Source organism: Lissotriton vulgaris, chromosome 2_1 (genome assembly GCF_964263255.1).
Source record: "Lissotriton vulgaris chromosome 2_1, aLisVul1.2, whole genome shotgun sequence".
NCBI lineage: Eukaryota > Metazoa > Chordata > Amphibia > Caudata > Salamandridae > Lissotriton > Lissotriton vulgaris.
Window position 1 is genome coordinate 1,433,620,942 of NC_141687.1, and position 20,980 is coordinate 1,433,641,921.

The window sequence follows — 20,980 nt, forward strand, 5'->3', positions numbered from 1 at the left end:
CAGGCAATCCAGCAGCCACTGGAGGTAAGGTGGCAGAGAAGTATGCCACCGGACCTCTAGTTAGACCATGAATTTGAGTTAGGAGTGAGAGTGCACAATTGTCTCGTGTGTCACAAAACAAGGCAAAATCTTTTGAATAGTCAGGCATTCCTAATGCAGGAGCTGAACACAAACAGTTTCGTAATTTTATCCAGGATGTCATACTTTCATCATCCCACTCGACTGGATCTTTTGCTCCTTTCTTGGTCATTTTTATCAATGGTTTAGCTAGGACTGCAAATCCCACAATCCACTGTCTACAGTACCCTACCACCCCCAGGAACATTCTAATGTCTTTTTGAGTACGGGGTAGTTCCATGTCTCGAATTATCCTAATCCTTTCTGAAGTAACCTTCCGGATACCTTTTTCTATCTGGTGCCCCAGATATTTCAATGAATTTTTGCAGAACTGTAATTTGTCTGGCGATACCTTATGCCCTCCTTTTCCCAGATGGTTCAACAATGCAATGGTATCAGTAACACAGTCGTTCTGACTTTTAGACGTCACCAGGAGGTCGTCTATGTACTGGACCAAAACTGATTCTCCAGGTAAGACTAATGATTCAAGGCATCTTTTTAGAATCTGATTGAAAATAGAAGGACTCTCTGTGTACCCTTGAGGGACACGATTCCAGACATAGACATGACTGTCGAATTCAAATGAGAAAAGAAATTTGCTGTCTGGATGCAATGGGATAGAAAAGAATGCGTGACATAAGTCAATGACTGTAAACCATCCAGCATTCCATGGAATTTGGTACAAAATCACTGCAGGGTTTGGCACAATAGGACAGCAAGGGACAACGATCTTGTTTACCTTGCGCAGGTCTTACACTACCCTGTACTTTCCGCTAGGCTTTTTGATTCCAATTATGAGTGAATTACAAGGACTGCTCATTACTTCCTGTATTATGTTTGCTTCTAGCAATCTTTTTTATTTCAATGGCAACTCCAGCTTTCACTTCTGCACTCATTTTATGCTGTTTGGTATTCGGGTAAACAGCATTTTGCTTTATGGCTATTTGAATTGGGTCTACATTTGCCATTAGTCCTACATCTTTTCCAGTGAAATCCCACACTTCTGGTATCACTGTCTGTTGGAGCTCTTCAGGTAAATCTTGCAATGTCAATTTCTTAATTTCTGAGTCAGGTCTTAATAACATTATTTTGTACAATCCATCTTCATCTGGGGTCTGGATTTCGACACCTTTTGGTGTGCAAAAGATGGTACAGTTCATTTTGCACAACAAATCACGTCCCAAAGAGTTCACTGGGCTGGAATCACAGACAACAAATCTGTGCATTTCTTTAAAATTCTCTATTGAAATCTCCATTGGTTCAGTTACAGGAGTACTAATTATCTGGTTTGACACACCCACTACTTGGATTTCTTCTCCCGAGAGGGGTATGTTAGGAACGTCTGCTGTTCTCACAGTAGAACGGGTAGCACCAGTGTCCAATAGAAAGGTGACATCATTTCCTTCAACCTTTCCTTCAATGTATGGTCCAGTCTGGTCTTCCGGCAAGGAGGCGCCAAGTACGCACTCCTCGTCCTCCCCCCTCAGGCCCCGTCAGTAAGGTTCATCACAGAGGAATGTATCAGTCAACAGGAATTGCGAGGTTGCTGCATTTCTATCCTCCCTTCCTTCCCACACCTCAACTGTCTCATTCTGCTGATTTTTGTTCTTATGATTAGGCCTAGGTGCACGAGGCAACTGACTCTGTTTTACCTGTTGCTGGGTCTTTCGGGCCCCTCTTTCTGCGCCTGTGGATTTTAAATCATTATTTTGGATATTACCAGTCTGTAAATTCGGACATTCGTCTCTCCAGTGCCCTAACTGACCGCACCCGTGACAGGGAAACTTTTTCATAGCCTCTTCTCGACTCATTTTAGTTCGGGGTTTCCCTCCTCCCCCAGTACCTGTATTCGGGGTGTTATTATTTATTTTACTTAACTGCTTTTCTTGTTGTTACGCCAATTTCACTTGAGCCCACATTACCTTCTCTTTTAGGGCCTTCCGTTTGTTTTCCATCTTGTCCTCGCAGTATTTTGCATACTTCAGGACCTCGTCTACAGGTTTACCATGCCAACAGATCTTGTTGTCTCTTATCCACTGGGAGATCTCAGGTCTCAATCCCAACACGAATCGATAAATGAAATGGGTCATATCCTTTATTTCAATATTATCGATTCCACTGTAGGTTTTGAATACCTGTAGCAGTCGCTCATAATAGGAGTGGACCGTTTCATCATGGTTCAGCGTAGTTCTATCAATGCGGGTCCAATCAGTTTCCTTTGCTGGCACTTTCCCTTTCAAATATTGTATTACCTTGTCATATTGTCTCATTACATTCGGAGAGGGAGCTCCTGTTCTTGAGTCTCGTTCATACTCCTCACTGGGCCAATCAACTGCTATTTTACATTCTGTCCATAAATCTACAGGAACTACAATGTCGAAGAACCCATCTAGGTCCTTCAGGAGGCATTTTTGGACTTTGACAAATCTCTCGACCTGCCTATACCACTCCACTGGTTTCTCTCGTAATTTTGGGAAGTCATTTGTAAAGGACACAATATCCTGTCGGGACCATGGCACATGTACATATTTTCCCCCTGGCACTTCTTTCATGGGATACAAGGTTTCTGGCTTATCGACTTCTTTTAGAACGTATTCAGAAGTCTTCGGTCCAGCCTTACTGTCTTCCTTTTTCTTTGCCCATCTGGCTTTCCATTTTTCTAAGTCTCCCCATTTCTGCAACACGTTTAACAATTCCCTTATCTGCACCTTTTCCCCGGACACATTCATGTTTTCTAGATCTTTGTCCGAGAATTCTGCTCTACAGTGTTTTTGTAATACTTTGGATTTGCTCACGTCTATTCCCATGTTAGCTGCAGTGTCCATTAGTTTCTCATGGAACACTCTGGTGTTTCGGGTAAGGCTTTTGCATATGAACAGCAACTCTTCCTCGCTAAGAGTGTTCAGCCTGTCTAATCCCACATTTCCAGCCATTAGTTCTTCTATCTCTATTCTTAACTTGTAAATGTCTAACGGTTTTGACTGGGGAGTTGTTTTTTCTAATTCTCTGGTCCATCTTTCTATTTCTTCCGGGGTCACTACTGTGGCACTTCGAGTACCTGACGCTGTCTCTATCAGGACTTCCCTTGGACTAGTCTGGGTTCTCGTTCGAGGGACACTACTTTCTGGTTCCCTTATGGGCAGATCTAACAGGGAAACCACAGATTCGCATTCGCTTGTCTGATCATCAACTATGAGAGGCTCTTTTCTGGGTGGTACTACAGCTGGTGTAATAACTGGAGTTTTTGGACTAGCCTGTCTATCCCCATAAAGAGGAACAACGGGACCAATAGTTACTGGAATTGTCAAAGCTTCAGGACTGGGATTCAACAACGATATTTTCTGAATTAGTTCATTACGTTGTTTAATTAAGGCTTCCCTTTCCTGTTAAACCTTCTCAATCGGTGTTTCATGTATTACTTGTGGAACTAAAGGAGGATACAAACTTGGGGCAGTTGGGGCTGTTGTTCCTGGTCGTTCATCACCAAATGGCCTATAGTTCGGGAAAGTTGTATTAGGCCTACAAAATCCCTCTTTTCCTGTTACATCTGTTTCACTGGCCCTTCTTTCTCTAGGGTGCCGGAAAAACGGGTGTTTCGAACTCAGGGACCTAGATTCCTCATCATATGGCGGTGGATTTTTCATTAATAAATCCTCCAGGTACTCATCTTCCGAATCACCTGCAGACCTTAGGTGTCGGGTTTTATCTGTGCTTTTCCCTCCCACAGGTTCATTTGCACCAAACATTGGAAATAGTCCCTCAACCATCATATTCTGTCTCCACTGTTTCATCTTTTTCTCTTTGGCATCTCGCTGCAATTTCGGGTACCATTTGCTCACTCCCTTATCCATTCTGGGTCTGTCTCTTTCTAAGGCCTCAATCTCCCATTCCTCTACAGCCTCATACTGAGTCAACCTTGGTCTGGGATGTAAGTCATTCATTCGGGTCCATAAATTAAATAAAATTCTACTATTAAAGGTACCATCTAAGGGAAATGCTGGGATTCCGTCATCTTCAGTGTATTTTACCCAGTTCTCCAGCCATACACAGGTATGATGCCCTTTGTCGAACATCATAAATGATGCAGGAGTATTAGGTGGTGGAATAATTACACCTTCTCTAGTTCTAATGGGCTTGTCTTTCTTAAAGTAATTCTTGATCTTATCAGCAAATTACATTTTTCTCTTGCTTCTGTACATATTGTAAGGTCTACCTCTTAGCATCTGATCCTTGCGAAACCCTAAAAGTTGTGGATCAGGTAAGAATTCAGGATACCACATAGACTGTGTAACTAAAAGGTCCGTAATCAGCTACAACTTCTCTGTTTACAAATCTTCCTCCAATACCAGCGCGTCTCTCAACAGATGCAACAACCAATCAATCCTGTGATTGCAAATAATTTCGACCAATGGGTGCGCGGCCTTTTTCGCGAGACGTGGTCTCACGCTTCGGCACTCATCCCTCCTTTACAATACCAGCTTCGTTACACACTCGCTGTTTCAACCAATACCAGCGCGGCACGGAGTGACGTCAGCGCAGCTTTGCGACCGACTCCCTCCTTCACAAGGTAACGGAAACTTTGAATTTTTCTTAAAGTGCAAGTGCTCAATTTAGTTAACAACGTATAACATTCGCCACTGTGCTCGAGTGTCTTAAAAAGAAAAAAGGTTTTCGTTTCACTGCAAGTAAACCACTTCTGACTACTTTTCATTCACTACGGATAGACCCTTCTACCTACCCTTTCACACAAGCATTAGAGAACCTGTTACTTCTTCGACTCATCCACTCTTTCCGGGATATATACTAAGTCAAAAGTTTCACCAAGGCACTCGTTTGCTATCATTCAAGCTCCGATGAACCTACTACTCCTTCCTTGTGTGACCCTTACTAGGTAATATCACAACTAAAGTTTCATTAGTGGACTCGTTGCTATCATTTATTCAACTATTCACTCAGAAAGGTCCTAATTAGCGCTTCCGGTTCTACCTAACCATGCACTAATCTTCCTCGCAGCCAGTGACCTCACAGCTAAGTGAATTCTGCTCACCACCCGCTATACCATTCCCCGGGGATTCCAGACAACATAGAACAATCACTAACAATTTGTTAATCACATGCAATAATATAGCAGCATTTCATAGAATATAATTTCAAAACATTTTTATAACATTTTCAAAGCAATATTTCCGATCGGTTTTAGCAGAAAAAATATTTTAGCAGCAATAACATTTTAGCAGCACATGTTTATAGATTGACGGTTTATTCACAAGACATCTTATCTGCTTATCTTAACTAGTCCTAACCATCCCTCTGCTAACCCGAAAATTAATGATAGAGCGCGCAGGTCACCCAATCCTTATTCACCAAAATATATACGCTAATGGGGCCCATCAATAAATTTTCGTGAATCAGGTAACCTTCACAGCGCTATCAGCAATTCGGGATTCCGACTTTCTATATATTTCATGTGTACCTGACTTACCAATCCTCGAGAACAGGTACCTCTGACCACAATGGATCAGGAGCTAAAATTAAGCTCTAGGCACATAACACTAATACCACATACATTTCTTATTTGTGTATCCTTATAATAACCACAAACACAAGAAGTTTTAAAAGATTTTTCTAAATCATAAAAGGTTTGTATATGCCATGCGAATAAGGTTTACATTAATGAGAACATCTATAATCAAGATCAAAAACACGATATAACTATGAATCAGGGCGAGAATCATTCATTTTCAGAAGGGTACTATGAGAAGGAACATGCTATTTCATCACTAAAAGATAGGTAAGACCAAGGGAACATACTACTAAATGCTAATGGGAATAAACTGAGAGGTTTTGTGCTTCAGAATAAGTGCAACTTCTATAGGAAGGGTAACAGTGGAACATACTAAATATGCAAACAAATCAGCATTTGAGTAAGGGTAGGGGAGAGATAAGGAACATGCTAGATAGAAATACTTCTGACAGAGTTTAATGGTCAGAGATAAATCACAGGCAAGATTGCTTTATTAGAAAGTAGGGGAGAAAGATTTTGAAGGACGAACACCCACATATAATTTATATTTACCTAGGACAGAATGAGGACTAACCCTGGCCAGGGGTCAGTTAGGAAAGGCGGGAAAGGACCCTCAAGGACTTGGAATGCCAGTAGGCGAGTAGGTACAGCTCATGGACAGTCAGGACAGGATCACCCCGGGATATGGATCAGGACTGGACTCATCTAAGGGTACGACCAACACCTGCAGCTTCGGATGCAACGCCTGCGCTACGCCCTCTCTGCAAGGAATCCGCCAATAACCCCGATTGGGTTCTTGAATCTCCAGCAAAGTGCTTCGCCAGCACTTAAAGGTTTCCCCACCCTAAGCTAAGTTTGTGGAAATTACGGACAGAGTGCTCCGCAGCTCTCTGTATCAATCACCTATAGAGTTTGTAGGGTCAGTGACAGGTCAGCTACTCGGACAAATCGGACGACTTCTCTAGCTAAACCTAGGTCAGTTATACTGTTTTCGGGTCAGTAGACCACCCACAAATGTTGCAAGTGCAAGGATCCCCGATTTCTGATTGGACAAGAGAGGTGGTTAGGTCATTGTCACCACCTAGAATTTGGTGTTCCCACAATTAATATTTATTTACTTGAATCCACCCCTTACATTCCAGTTCCCATGGCATATGAATATGAAGACAATAGCGCACAGAGTACAACAACTACAATGTATCAAGACAGGTATGATTTCAAGCTTTCTCGCTGGGTCGTAGGTTGGTTTCCAGGAGCATCTCAGCTTCGGCAGTCAGCTGGCTTAGTTTCACTCTTGCGCAATTCGTTTTTTCCCTCAACACGTGATTAGAGTGATATGGGCTTCCAAGATGGAGTGGCGCACAGCTCCCAGGCCCCCAAAGTGTGTCACATGAAAAGTAAACAAAAATAATTTAGAAACACAGAAAAAATGAATATACTGTATACCATGAATAGTTGCACTACACCCCTTACTTTATAATATCTATAGCGTTAGGAGTTATGCAGAAATAAACAGCTGAGCCAGAGCAGCAGTAGCAAGCGGAGAGCATGTTAAAGACAAAGCGGCCATTTTAGCAATACTGCGCATGAGCGAAAAATGCCTCCAGCACTTCGAGTGCGTCACATCACGTGGGTATGACCAACGCATGCGCAGACTGAAATCCCGCATAGCAGCGACCAAGTCAGTTGCAAGCGTGGTTAGGATTAATAAACACATAGACAAGCGTCTCTGGGACACCCGCGTGTAATGTAAAAGTTCAATATTAATACACGAAACAGATTGATTAGTATTTTTAAATGTTAAGCGAGGTGTTGGAATTCAAGCAAGTCGCGTAACATGCGAATCCTTGCTCCATCAGTAGAACATGTGGATATTCAACATATTTCTTTGGATTATGGCCCGTTAATCCCATGTGACAAACAAATAACCTAATTTGCTTTGAAGCAGACACTACTCAATGTGTACTGCAATTTTACAGAACAATGAGCATTTACCCTATTCAGCAAAAGAGCATGCTTGCTAAGAAAATCACTGCCCCTGATTTTGGCAGGCAAGTAACAGGAAAAAGGGATGACTCTAATGCTCTCTTATTCTGCATTATAATGAGGCAAATAAACAAACAAAATACTTTGCAACAGGCACATGAGCAGTAAATTCTGCGAGCTATGACCGCCTTATTACAAAAAATTAATGAAATGATCTGGCAAGGCATCTACATATAATCATGAACACGTCAGTCCTCACAAAGCAGTCAATTTCAAAAGAATACTCTTTGCTAAGAGATCTCAGTCCAAAAGTTGGCTCTATACAAACTCCCTTTCTAAATAACCACCAGCCTCTTAGGACAAGGCAGTTGGCAATATTATTAATGAACTTTCATATAGGGCACTTTGCGGTTATAGATAGCATAATGCTTCCTAGAATCACACACTTTGCTAAGAAGATATGGAATCTAGCATCTTCAAATGACAAGGATAGCTTCAATGTACAGCTTTTATGTTTGACAGTAGCAGTCTTGCCACACCTTTCTTTCTTTGATATACCCTTTGAGAAGTAAGCTTCTCTCCAAAAAGTTAGCAATTTATAAGGTAACTACCACTCTTTTAGTGTTATTGCCATATTGCCACGCAGTGACGTTTCTCTTTCTCGATTCACACGCACTACTTCTTCAACTGTGTCTACCACTGCTTTGCCACATGAAGCAAAAGTGGCCAAAGACCATTACAGATCAGTAGGTAGCAAAAGTGGGAAAAAACATTGTCACATTGTATATATGTAGGGAGTTAACCTAGTGTGAACTTCCCAAGAACCTCTGCATGTCTGGGTTACTTATAGTGAATAAACCTCTGCACATTCTACCCGACTTTCTACTCTAGACCATAACCACAACTCCCAGACCAGATGAATACTGTCAGGGTGAGGTGCATTTCATTGAATTACCTAACTGCTTCATCACAAGGCAACTTTGTTATGGTCACCTATAAATAACTCTAGTAGATCTACCTGAGAAGCAGCAAGACTACTACCGAAGGACAGCAGACATGAGCCTAAGAAAGGTCTTAACATTAGGTGATAAAGCAAAAGACACACAGATGATGGACGGAATGCAGTACAAATCAAAACATTCACCCCAGTCAACAGATCTGGGTTAAATCCATAGAGACAGCCTTGATTGCTGTCACTGAGGAAACCAGAAAAATGATGGACTCCGGAGGCTCCGCAGCAATTATCCTCCTGGACCTGAGTGCAACCTTCGATACCGTTAACCATCAACTGCTTATCTCTAGGATTAGAGAGGCAGGGATATTGGGGGGAGCACTGAGTTGGCTGTAGTCTTTCCTAGATGGCTGCTCATTCCAGGTCTTCGAGGAAAACTGCACCTCTAAAAGCATGCCCTTGAGGTGTGGGGTGCCACAAGGCTCATCCCTGAGCCCCACCCTTTTTAATATTTATATGAGCCCCCTAGCCAAAATAGTTGAGCCCTTTGGCATCCGAATCATTACATATGCTGACGAAACCCAGTTGACGGTATCCCTCAACCAACCAGGACACAGCTCAAACAATCTAGCCAATTGTCTTAAAATAATCTCAGCCTGGATGGAGTGCTCCTTCCTTCAACTAAATGGAGCAAAAACAGAATTGATGCTTCTGGGTAAACCTCTCTCGGAGGGGTCCACCCCCATGTGGCCTAATTGTTTGGGCTGCGCACCAACCCCCAAAGACCAAATAAAAAGTCTGGCTGGACAATAAACTAAACATGAAAGTCCAAGCGCAGAAGGTTTCAGGATGCTGCTTTGGATTACTAAGGATGATGAGGAAAAATTTTCCGATATTGTCCTGGGAGACTAAGAAACTAGTGGTCCAAGCACTAATCCTCTCCCGTTTGGACTACGCGAATGCCTTTTATGTCAGATCTCCACGATCCATACTAATGAGACTCCAGGCAGTGCAGAATTGTGCAGCCAGACTGCTCCTGAATTTTCCCTGCAGAGAGTCAGCTCGAGCAGCCATAGCTTCGCTGCACTGACTGCCTGTCGCAGAGAGGATTCAGTTCAAAGCCTCTGTCTCACCCACAATATCATGGCTGCCAAAAGCCTGCCAATTCTACAGTCAATCATTGTCCCATATCATCCCAACAGAGCTCTGTGCTCTGGAAACAAATGCCTGGCTACTATCCTGAGAATTCGTAAGACCAGAAGTGGAGGCCAACGATTCTCTTATGTTGCCTCCAGAAGGTGGAACACGCTTCCTGACTATATTCGGTTGTAAGAAGATCATCTGGCTTTTCGTAAGCAGCTGAAAACATTTTTATATCCATCCAGTTAAAGTGGGCACTCGCAGACTAGATTCTCAGCGCTGGGAGGCCTCATAGTAGCCATGCTCTTTACAAGTACCTTTTTCATTTCATTTCATTTTCATTTCATTTTATTTCTATTGCTCACCATGCCACCCTAGTTTAGACCCAGCCATATGCAAATCAGTCTTGACCCTGTGCCTCTTGGGAACAGTACAGCCTGAACTGCCAAGTCAGGTCCTCACTGGATTAGAAACAAGCATCTTAGGACCGGTTTCAGGGCTTCACCCCTCATCAGCCAGGGTAGCTTGAATCCAGTGGCAAAGTGAGCCCGGGACCCACGTCTGGGTATACCTGGCGCTCTTAAGGCGAGAAAGCAAAATACACACACATGATGAACGGAAGGCAGAACAAATCATAACATTCACCCCGAGTCAACAGATCTGGGTTTAATCCATTGTTCTTTTGCTCACCATGCCACCCCGGTTTAGACCCAGCCATTTGCAAATTAGTCTTGACCCTACGCCTCATGGGAACAGTCCAGCCCAAACTGCCAAACCAGATCCTCACTGGACCAAAAACAAGCATCCTAGGACCTTTTTCTGGGTTTTGCCCCTCATCAACCAGGCTAGCTTGAATCCAGTGGCACAGTGAGCTTTCATTCTTGACAGTGGCAGTCTTGCCACACCTTTCTTTCTTTGATACACCCTTTGAGAAGTAAGCGTTCTCTCCAAAAAATTAGCAATTTTCACATTTATAAGGTAACTACCACTCTTTTAGTGTTGTTCCCATATTGCCAAGCAGTGAATTGACTCTGTCGATTCACACACACACTACTTCTTCAGCTATTTCTACCACTGCTTCACCATATGAAGCAAAAGTGGCAAAAGACAATTATAGATCAGTAGGTAGCAGAAGTGGGAAATATACATTGTCACATTGTATATATGTAGGGAGTTAACCGGCGTGAACTTCACAACAGCCTCTGTATTTTGGGTTACTTATAGTGAATAAGTATGTTTCTTTCATTTGTCATCACAGAGGTTTAAACTTCTATACATTATACAGGACTTTCCACTCTAGACCATAACCACAACTCCCAGACCAACTCCCAGACCAGATGAATACTGTCAGGGTGACGTGTATTTCAATGAATTAGGTGAAGCAAAAAACAATTTAAAAAGGGCTCACAATCAACAGACAAAGCTAACCTTCTCTCCGGGTATTTGCTCACTAAGAATACCCACATATATCCAGGACCAATCTGAGCTCATCAACTAACTACCTTCTCAACAATAAAAGAGACAAAATTCCATAAGCAAAATTACTTTCTCACAACCAAATGCCACTGTCATCTTATAGAACAACCTGCTCCATCAAAAGAGGACAAACATTGGAAAAGAGCATATAGCACTACAAGAATGACTGACAAAAAGAAGCAATCTTATTATGACACATGATGGTGGCACATGATGGTGTTCCCCATTACCATGTCTCACCAATTTCATCTTCTCCCAATCCCCACAACCCCAACAATCATGCAACACAATCACTTGCACCATTGTCCCACTCTACCACCAGCAATGGCAACTAATCTTCTGCATGGAGAAAAACACCTCTTCATATAGCCAACACTATAAAGTTCAACAACCAGTTATGCACTAACAATGCGGCAAAGGCAACACACTCTCATTCAACCACTCTTGTACTAACTCCTAATATCAATCTAAACTACTAATCCATACAAAAATACTCTCTGATGCCCAAAAAGATACACGCTAATTTATTCTTTGTCCTTCTTCAAACCACAAACTACACCTGCTCATTCACTGCCCCTTCGAGTTCACAATTTTGACCAATAATTCCAGAAAATCCACTAACCACCATCCTTCAAACTCTTTTCTCATTAAGACTAAACACACCACTATCTCCTTCAAACTCTTTCTCACAAACACTAATTGCACACCACTATCTACCAATATTTCCTCAAACCAGCTCTGGCACAACCTTTGCTAGAATAACTCACACTAATATTCTTCCACAAATCCACTTCAGATCTGATTCATGATAACAATGAATCCAAACCCCTACCCACAAACTAGAAGAAGTCATTTTGTCATTCAGTTCTCAACACACACAAAAACAGTCCAACAACCCCTTGAACCCAACAGCTTCTTCTGAACTCAAGACACCTTGGAAAATAGCACCAATCAAGTGGGAAAACTGAAATGCTCACTAAATCGTTCAACATCATGATGGCCATTAACTGCTACAGAAATAGCCAGAGAAGGATTATGTCCCCAGAAGTGTGCATATGAGGGGCATTTCAGACCTGTACACTCTTCACTTCTTCAAAGAAATAACAGCCATCCCTGAATTTCAGTGCTTACTTTGACATCCTCAATGCCTCCTACTGAGGGGAGTTACCCCTGGGAAGCACATATTTCCTGAAACTGTTCCTTAGATTACCGCTGCACAAACAAATAAAGGCCTAACCATTCCCTGTAAAAATACTTAAGCACTTTATGCACTTACAACTCCAAAACTTTCTGGAATCTAACAACCCACCAGACGATGCATAAGTAAGGTTCTGAGTCTGCAGAAGCAAGGAACACAGTCCTAGCCTGAATATGGAAAAACATTTATATGCAAGCATATAAGGTCTGTGCTGCCATTTTCCGAAAACTGCACCTTTCTTCAGCTTGCAATAGCGTCAACCACTCTAATCAAATGATAGTCAAGGCTAATCACAAAGGAAATTCACACTTATGAACAAATTACATGTGCAAGTTTACTGTTACACAATTGAGTAACTTTACTTCTTACAGCTATTCCCCAAAACACAACACAGTGCTTATGCACTGTGATCGCCTTTCCCCTTCCCGCGGCGAGGAGGCTAGCTTCTAAACACCAGAGCACACTGTTATCCCTTCTTCGTCTTAACAGCAGACACATCAAAAGCTTTTCAAGCAGTGATTTATTCAGCAGATAAACAGACCCACTCTGCTTGAAAAGCTTTTGATGTGTCCGTGGCTCCTGTTAAGACGACAAGGGAATAACAGTGTGCTCTGATAAATATATATATATATCCAGCTCAGGGGGAATGTCCAACATTAGGGCAGCACTCGAACACAAACCAGCCTTTCCCCAAACAGCTTCCCACTTGGTACAGAGCAGTCCCAGCTACCAGTACAGTAAAAGCATCAGACTGCTGCCCAACGCGTTTCGGGAGTTCCCTTCTTCAGTGGCAGTGCAGTCACAGAGCGCAGGTCAGAAAACGCCTCCTAATTTAGCCCTATCGTACGCCAATGATTGGATGCTCTGTATGAGCAGTACATTGCATTATGGGAGACGCAGTCTGTTCTTTCCTTTTCAGATAGTGCGCCCTAAAATAAATGCTGGATAAGGCTCTACATGAGCCCTGGAAGCGTTCTGTTCTTCATCCATGGTTCGTGCCCCACAGAAAGAGCCCTTCACTTCCAGGGTCCGTGGCCCCCTTCCTCTGAGGTGGTGCAGTGAAAAAAATAAAATAATAAATATATATATATATTAAAGGACGACCGATAATCTCCGCCATTAATAGTACCTTTGAAAAGACGTAAAAATACGTAGACTTTTTCTTACAAAACTTTGTCATAGGATTACCCTCATACATACAGGACTCCCGTGACTTTTTAGCTAAACTAAAGGAAGTGCACTGGGAAAATGATTACCTGTTGCTAACATTGGACATTAAATCTCTTTATACAAGTATCAAACACAATGATGGCCTAGAGGCAGTAGAATGCTACTTGAAACTGCGCAATATTGAGTGTTATAGCCATAACAAAATGTTATTGAAAATGATTCATTGGTGCCTTCACAATAACAGGTTCCTTTTTGACGGAAAAGTTTACAGACAAAAACAGGTGCGGCTATGGGGGCATGCTTCTCCCCCAGCTTTGCATGTTTACATGTAGGCTGGTGGGAGGAGCATGTCCTGAAGGGGGAACATAAAGCAATGTATGATAAATATATTATACAATTATGGAGATACATAGACGATATTTTTATCGTCTGGAGGGGTACAGAAGCAGAAGCAGAGAGATTTGTTGATACTATTAATGTGAATACACTTAATCTGGATTTCACACATCATATAGATTCCACCTCCATCAGCTTCCTTGACATTTTGGTTTCTATCAGGGCAAATGTCATTGAAACCAGCCTTTCCCAAAAACCCACAGCAGGAAATACCCTGCTCCACGCCAGTAGCTTTCACACCCACCATACTATAGCAAGCTTACCCTATGGTGAATTCCTTAGAATTAAGAGAGCCTGTAGCACAGAAGTTGCTTATGAGGAGGCAATATTAATATCAAAACAGAGGCTATTAGAGAGAGGTTACAGTGAGAGAAATTTAAAAACAGCTCTATATAAGGCCAACAAATTGGATAGAAGTACACTGTTACAGAAAAAGCAAGATACTATCACCCACGCAGATACCTTTCCGCCTAATAAAATCAGTGACAAGGAAAGTTCAGGTAAAACCTGTAGATTTATAGCCACCTACAGCAGGCAATCACAAACTATCAGAAAAATAATGAATAAAGAGTGGCCAATAGTGATGACAGACAGTATTCTCAATGAAATCTATGTTCATAAACCCATATTTACTTTTCGCAAAGCTCATTCTGTGAGATCAGATCTAGTCAAAACTACCCCAGACGTATTCAATAAAGTAAACTGGTTTCCCTCCCGGAACGGCTTCTTTAAATGCAGCTTATGTCGGGCTTGCAAATTTGGCATTAATACCGTAGAGTACACCAATGCATTTTCAGAACGTCCAATTAAAATAAAAGGACAATTTACGTGTAAAACTGAATATGCGGTGTACATTTTAACCTGTATATGCGGATTAAAATATGTCGGGAGTACGAAGCTACCAGTACAGGCAAGAATATTACAACATCTAAGGGCCACAGTAAATTCTGACCCTACATACCCTGTAGCTAGAGATGTAAAAGCAGAACACGGGACCAACTTAAACGTGCTCAGCTACTTTGTCATTGATAGCATTCTGAGTACCAAAAGGGGAGGCGACAGAGAAAAACAACTTCAACGCCTAGAAACCAGTTATATAGTGAACTTGGATACTAAGAGCCTGCGGGGCCTTAATATTTGTGAAGACCTGTACCATTTCTTGTAATGAGCGAACAAAATATATATATTTTCAAAACAAACTACTACACAACAAAATTTACATTGAGATAGGATAGTGATTTAAAGAAAGTATAGCCTGATATATCAATTTTAAGTATTATGGATTTTTAATAAGGCTTTTATTCTGGATTTTATACATAGTGAATGTTTTTGTATCTATTTATTTTTTTATGCAAAGAACCAGGCATGCTGGAAACTGTGTAAATAATGGATGGGTCAAACACAACACTGTAATATATTGCAAAGTGTAGACAGATACATGTAAGTCCCTATGAAACTGAAGTTTTGACTAAACTATCTATCCCATGAAATGTAGAAAGCAATGTTTAACTAAATAATGATATAAGAGAGATCATAAGTTGAGGATTACTAAAGGGACATAGTGTTATGAACTGTTAGTTCAAATTCCACAAGTTGAAAGAAATATTTGTACAGATATTAATTAATACAATGAAATCAGTCGTCTGCCCGAAATCCCTGATTCCCTCCCTTTTATGTAAATACATTAATTCTGACTCCCAGCTGGGAGATCAACCTTTTGCACTATGTGAGAAAGTATTTACTGTTAGCACTTTAGAAACTTCACTTTGCACGTTGTAGGGTGAGCGCCATTTGTTTGATTTTAACATAATAATGAAATACCAAAAGAATAATAGTGTATCTATGTTTTAAAAAAAGAAAATCACACATATGCGTATTTGCACAGGAAACGCATTGGCTAATTTTATTATGGCTTGATATTTATATAAGTTGATATATATGAATGTATTTATTGTGTGACTTGTTTACAAATTATTGTAGAAACTGAAAGACTGAGACAGCACCTTTATATTGAAGTCTGTCTACAAAGATACTCCTTCACAGTTGATGTAAAGTGTTAAGTATTTCATCTATGTTTAAAAATGTATATTTCCTAACTATACCCACTAACTTTTGACATTGAGTATGCGAGCGAGTGCATGAGTTTCTCAGAGGGTATATGAGTGTCTGAGTAGGTTTGTAAGTGGATGCGGGAGAGTATGAATGGGGCTGTAAGTAGGTATATGAGTGTCTGAGTGGCTCTGGGGGAGGGTATGAGAGCCCATGAGAGGGCCTGTGAGTTAGTGCATGATTCTGAGTAGATCTGTGAGTGGGTGAGAAAGAGTCTGGATGATTCTTTAAGTGGGTGCTTGAGTCTCTGACTGTGTCTGGGAGTGGGTGTATGTGTCTGTGTTTGTCTGTGAGTGAGTGATGAGCGAATGGGTCTGTGAGTGGCTTTGAGAGTGTCTGAGTTGTTTTGTGAGTGGGCACATGAGTGCCTGAGTGGGTTCTGCTTGTTTTTTGTAGGCCTGGGTAAAGCTCGCGGAGTTTCACTCCACGGAATTCCACGGAGTTACTGAAAAACACTGCCAAATTCCACAGAGTTCCGTGAGCGGGCGGAGCATTACACCGCCAGCCCTAAAGAGGTCCCCTTGGCTGTTGAGGGTTCTTGGGGTCCAATAACCTCTATTGTCATCACAAGTAAGTTTGCTGAGATCTCGTCAGAGGCCCTGCCCCCTTTCTCAACCACTCTGCAAATGCGCCTCCTGGTGCACTACTGGTTGGGGGATGAACTCCTCTAGGCTGCTGAGGGTTGTTGGGGACCAAGAACCCCTATTGTTGCCACAAGGGGATTGCTGAGACCTTGTTGGTTCCCCCTTCTCAATCACTCTGTAAATGCACCTGTTGGTGAACCACTGGTTAAGGATGAAATCCCCTTGGCTGCTGAGGGTTGTTGAGGCCAAGAACCCCTATTGGTATCACATGTAAATCCCCCAAAGTGTCAGGTCCCTGGTCTTGGCCTACACTGCTGTGCGGTCCGACCGCACCAAACACTGAGCAGTTGTGACATGACCGGGAAAGAACTACAACTCCCATACTCCCCGGCGGCGGGGAGGTGAAAAGAGTGCTGCTGACACGCATCCTGTTGCGTGTAATTCTTTGCTATCCAGGTCCTTGCCGGCTGGCGGAGGGACACCTACACGTCGTCCTGATTTCCTGTTTCTTGGCTTTCTCAGAAGAGAGGAGAAGCATTCGAGTACGTTTCCAGTCCGAGGTAAGAGTGGAAACTCTGTTGTGTTAAAACGATACTGTTCAGCGGAGAGCGTTGCCATCAGCCGCGTTGCCGTTTTGTGGAGCGGAGCATTATCTTTGAGTGTGCGTTTGGAAGTGGAGCTCTGTGGTATTTCCGGTACGCGCTACTGTTTTGAATTATCCTGGAGAGTGCGCTTAGAAGCGGAGCGCTGTAGTATTTGCGCTACGCGTTACCGTTTCGAAATCCGGTTTCAAATAGAGAGGTTATCTATGGAGGAGTCTGGTGCTTTGTTTTGGTGCCAGTAACAATTGGAGGGTTGGCGGAGCGCGGTAGTGGTCTCAACTACGCGCTGCCGTATGGTTGAATTCTTTTTACATTTTCTCTGTGTTCTAATAAGGGAATTGATACGTGTGCCTGAGGATCCTGGGCCCTGTGAAACAGAGTGGAGCATTGTGGTTCTTGCTCCCTACACGCTTCCGTCTCTGAAAGGCTTGGGCGCTTCTTCAACTATTATTTCCTTTTTGGCATCGTACTTGGAACATTGTGTTTCGAGTATATGCTCTTTTCTTTCCTTCATCAGAACCCATTATTGAAAGACATCCTCACACCATAGTCTAGGTAAGAGGAAAGGTAGTTTTGTGATATCAACGATAGGAAGGCCTGTCGTAATTTGACGATGGCTGGGTTAGCGCTTAGCTTTGCTACACGTTATTCTCCTTAACTTGGCCATGTTAGAAAACGCCATCTTGTATGTTACGCCGGCCATCTTAGATCATGAGCGGCCTCGTGGCCAGCGTGCCCTTTAGTCCGTTGTCCGTACCACTGACCACTCGAGTTTGCCCAGCAACAGGCTATTTTTAGTAACGGTCAAGCCTGTACATGCGCAGTCCCAACTGACCAGTCACCCCTCAGGAATGTGCCGCCCAAACTGACCAGTGAGATTGTAACCCCTCCCATGAACTGGCTGTGTTCCAAAAATGACCATATATGTACATAAAGCTCTGTAACTTTGTACCGCCTATCTTTTTATTACCTGTAAACTGTATAAAAGATTGAGTCACACCAACGTTCGGTGTGATACTTCTTGCATTACCGAAGGGTGCTGTAGGAATGTACCACCACCCCATGGGGTCTTAATAAACTTGTTCTTTGTACTTTTCAGTTTCCGTGCCAACAGTTCTTTCAGTGTAAGTGGGTTATCTACGGAGCATGTAGGCCTTGGGAACCCGATACCACAAATTGGCGACCACAAAGGGACTCATTGGCGACTCGGATGCCCGAAGGAGAGGTCGTGACGAAGGTTTGGACACTCGCCATGGACGCGTACGCTGCAACCGAGTGACCCGAGTCTTGGCACCCACGGTGTTTCTTCCTTTCCTTCCGATCTGACCTTCCAGGTGGCGCCGGTCTCCGACTGAGTTCTTGATCGTCTGCGTTGCTGGATAAGTGCCGTTTGGCTGATTCGATTAAAGACCTTGGCAGTTGGAATCTGGACCTTTGAGATTTGGGTAAGATTTGTGATCGGTAAGGTAGTCTGCGGACGCTTACTGAAGTTCTATGATTTGTGATCGGTAAGGTAGTCTACGGACGCTTGCCGAAGTTCTGTGACTGTGACTTTGATTTGAGTTAGCTAACATTTGTGAATTTGTGAATTTTGAACTTATATGTGTAGTGCACTTCACATAGGCAGGAATGTAGAGATGTTTCTCTGATCTTGTTTTCTACTTTGAGCGGAACATTTGTGTGAAGTACTGTAAGTGCCATTTTATACGGTATCACGCTTTCGTGATACTTTTTGAACATGCCTGTTTTCAGCACACTCCGAGGGATGTGCTGTCTTGGAAATGGTACCACAATTAGGTTAGCGGAATCACAGCCGGCTCCCCCAGAAGGAACTCCAAACCATGAAATGTACATCAAATTCGGTCTTCCCCCTATAATGTACAGTAAATTATGGCATAAATATACCAAAACCGATCCTGAATTGCAATGGCCACTACATGGGTCGTTCGATTTGCGAAAGGTTCAGTTTGTGGAGCAGTGTTTGTTTCAACGAAGGTCTAGACAAAATATGTTTGATTGTGTGCGAATGTGGGAGAAAGCGGTGCGTGAACGAATGAAACATGAGGTTGCCTTGGCGGACAAAGAGCAGCGCAAGGCTGCTCGAGATAAGGCTTTAAAGCTTGAGGAAAAGGAAGCTCAGGAAAAGAGAGAGAGGGAGGAACGGGAACGTAAATTGCATACGACTGGTCAATTCCCTATTCGTCGACCGCTTTATCCTGTCCTTACTAATGAAATTGATGATTTTTCGTTACTAGATCGATCGCCGCCTCCATACGTTCCACCTACGGCTCCGACTGTGGACTCGGACGATGACGGACAGGATAAGTCGGGAAAAGGGAGCAAGTCGAGTGTCAGGTTATCTGCGGAAAGAGCCGCGGATTTGCGTAGTTGGGCCCGTAAATTGAATAAAAATTTTGTAACTGTGGCCGAAGTTATTGCCGAGAGGGGTAACTGGACAGAGCAAGATTTGATGTGTTTTTTGTCTACTTTGGCTGATGAAGTTGTTACCGCATTTCGTAAATATTCGGATACTTTAGAACCTAAGGCTGTATCGGTTCACCATGAGAATCTAGATAAAGGTATATTTGTTCTTGCAGATGTTGATACATGTTTCAAGCAACTGATCCAGCTGCGGGATGAGACTTCCAGATTGCGGGACGAGCGGAAAAAGGATAAGGAGTCCGGGCCGGAGTCCACTGGGCAGTCTAAGGAGTGTTCTCTCCGGGGTTCAGATAAGAGTTCTAAAATGCATGTTATGCCTATGCGTGAAGCTGCACCTTTGTATGTTCCACCTAAAGGGGATGGTACAGACGATGATAAAACATCGAAGGATGCGAAGGGGTATTTTATATATAATTGGGTGTATACGCCTTGGAATAGAGCAGATGTTATGGCGTTGAAGAATTCTTTGCCTGACCTTCGTAAAAATCCGGCAGCATTCTATGAAGGGGTGGAAGGGGCTATTTCGTCCTGTGTGATGACTCTTGTCGATATAGATTTGTTTTTTGGGTTAATTCTTCCGCCTGACATGTGGAGATTAATTCGTAAAAATAATGATGAAACAATACTTGGGGGAATGTGGAAAGAAATAAATGAAGCAGATTTAGATAGGGAGCCTGCATGTAAGCCATGTCAGTTGATTCTAGACCTCCCGGCGGCTATTTTGATTAAATTAAAAACGCTTGTTCCTTCTAAAAAGATCGATTGGACCATGTTGGCTTCGTGCAAGCAAAAGTCAGATGAAACGGTTTCAGATTTCTTTACACGCTTTGAAGAGGCGTTTCACGATTACAGTGGTCAATCGTTAACAGACGATACGGGTAGGCATTTGTTTGTAGATAAGTATGTGGCTAATCTCCTACCGGAGATTGCAAAACGATTAAAATCAAGTGAAAGTTCCTGGGCCACGGCGACCCCTGCGTCTTTGTTAACTATGGCTCAGTATTATGAGCGGCAGGAATTGGAGGCTAAAGAAAGTGTTGATAAGAAAGCGAAAGAATTGAAAACGAAGGTGATGTTGGCACAGGTTCGTGGAACACAAAATAGAGGGAATGATAGGGTAGACGAGGTGGAGGCAATACGTCGTATGGTCGTACGGATATAGCGGAGGATCAATGTGCCTATTGTAAAGAGTTTGGGCATTGGGCTGAAGATTGTCCGGTACTTCGTGAGCAACGTAGTCAGCGTGGTCGAGGAGGTGGAAGGTCGAGGAGTAGTTATTCAGGG